This window comes from Micropterus salmoides, unplaced genomic scaffold (assembly GCF_014851395.1).
Source record: "Micropterus salmoides isolate LMB-PRFRI ecotype aquatic unplaced genomic scaffold, ASM1485139v1 Ms_hic_scaffold_15, whole genome shotgun sequence".
In the NCBI taxonomy this organism is placed as follows: Eukaryota; Metazoa; Chordata; class Actinopteri; order Centrarchiformes; family Centrarchidae; genus Micropterus; species Micropterus salmoides.
In genome coordinates, this window is record NW_024040596.1 from 19,036,349 (window position 1) to 19,038,926 (window position 2,578).

Genomic DNA, 2,578 nt, shown 5'->3' on the forward strand with positions numbered 1-2,578 from the left:
TGAGCTACGTTGTCTGTCCCTGCAGCTTGCTTTAGTTACCATGGAGATCCTGTGGGTATTGCAGATTCCTGCAGGTAGAGAGGGAAAGGTACCACTTTCTAATATGACACCCTTTATACATGCTGATATATACTCTAATGTATGGCTGTTTAATGGTTGATAAATCATTTACAAATGTTTTAAAGTTATAAGCCTTTAACAAGAACAACTTTTGGTTGTGAAAAAAAAAACCTCTGGTTGTTGGTAAAATAAATTTGGTCAAACGTTAATAAATGGGTTTCTCACTATCTAAGCCAATCTGTCTGCAGTTATACATGTCAATAAAGTAATTAATACTCAAGATTTTCACTTACTAATAAGCATAATAGCAAACGTTAGTAGTTCATTTGAATTATTAATGTTAAGTCATTGCTCAACGCATTTTTACCAGCTGCCTTATCCCTGAATATAAGTGGTCTTTCCATTGAACTTAAGAGGGTCCTGCTACAGGGGGATAAACCCCGCCACAACCTGACAACCCAAAATGTGTTCTTATTGATGGTTTATACGTGATTTATAAAGCACTAATAAATAAAGAAGCCAGTAATAACATTTTATAGGAGATAACTGGCTTGTTGTTGACTTTGCAAGTTGATCAGTTTGTAAACTACAGAGGTTCCTTATGATGACCCTGGCAGCATCCAGCAACAGTGAATGAGTAGTTTATCAGGTCAGTATACAGTGAGCAGAGAGCTCCACCCTGCGGCCAAAGTGAGAAGTGGAGCTTTATTCTACTTCACTACCAGTTCCTACATTGCTGTGATGTGTATCATTAATGTTTTATTTTTCATTTTGCCTCAGGGGAAACACAGTGAGAGGGCTGGATTATGTATTCTTGTTTACTAATACCTCCTCAACATGATTTCTTCCAAAACAGTAGACACGGATATGGTGTGATATGATATGTCCCCTAGGGCTCTAACTAACGATTATTTTCATGATTTGATTAATCTGCTGATTCTTTTCTCGATAATGTCAATAAAAGGTCAGAAAATAGCAAAACAGTGCAGCTCACAATTTCAGCAAGAACCAAGGTGACATATTTAATTTGCTTGTTTTGTCCAGCCATTAGTCCATACCCCAAAAATATCCAGTTTATAATCACACAAAGAAAATCAGCAGATCTTCACACTGAGAAGCTGGACACAGAACATGTTTTGCACATGGTGTCTGTGCCATTGACCCTGCAGCCTTAGAAACAGGTACAGGCTTTTGCAAGTGTAAATAAAGTAAGTTGCTGGGGTAAGTGTGGCACAGTCGTGGCATCCCACTCTCACTAACAACTACATTCTTTAACAGGCTTATGCGCACACACATGTACACACACACAAACAGACACATTCATCCACATGCACACAGACACACACAGTATCGCACTTATTTAAATTAATTATTATTCCAGCTCTCGTTGCTGTGGTGTTGCTTATTTAGTGTGCTGGACTGTTTCTTGTTTTCATTTTTCTCTTAGTTGTCATACTATGTCAGCTGTTTATTGCTGCTGTTCGGCTGGTTGTCTTTTACTATTATTATTATTTTATTGTTTGTTTTTGTTTGTGTTTGTTTGTTGTTGTTTTTCTCTCCCCAAGCCCCCCTCTCTGTTCTATTGCAGGTTTCATTGCTTTCTGCAATTGGTGTTTCCCACTGCCTTTCCCTGTTGTCCCCACCTTCCATCCCCCTTCTCTTACAGGTCTTGTCCTTTCTCTGTGCTGTCTGTTTGTGTCCCCCCTATCCCCGTGTCTGCCCCCCTGTCCGCCCGGTGACAAATCAATATATAATTAAATAAATAATAAAGGACAAAGGAGTATATTAATACTCTCTTGTTAAAGTAAAATCTGTCTGGCACAATATGGTATCCAGGTCATCATACTCTATACCAGGCTGCTGGGCAGGACAGGTGTAAATAAAGTAAGTTTACACATTTCCCCTTCTCGGAATTGCTTCATTTCAAGGATTTAGATGCCTCCAGATGTGAAAGTATCCAGCGTTTCACAAGAAGAAGAAACAAAGAAGTAGAGAAAGTATAAAAATAAAATATGTGTGTAATAGGCTATACATTTTAATGATCTATAGAGACCCTTCAGATTAATCACGTTGCTGAACCACTTCTCTATTGAAAGCCTTAAGATAGTCATAACAGGGATGTTTTTCTGTAGCAGATCATCACGGCTCGCTGCCCAAATCCAGCTGCCCTGCCTGTTTTGTGTTCCTATTTCATAAATGATGTCTTTAATATGTAACCAAATTTAAATGTGATGTGATTATTGAAGCTGGTGCTCTGTATCTGGCTTCCCCTTTTGTGTCGATGCCTGTCTGAAACACCGCAGCTTACAGCAGATATCAACAGACAGACAGCGGCGCGGTTGTAATAAACGGATAAAAAGCAGGATATGCAAAGCCACGCAGAGAAAGCCTATTCATGTCTCGTTGAAGTGGCCTAACAACTGCTCGGACTGGCTTGTCCCTCTTGTGTGATGTCATCCAATGGATGAGTGGCTGGCGGCTGCGATGCGCATGTATGCAGTCCACTGCCTCAACGCAT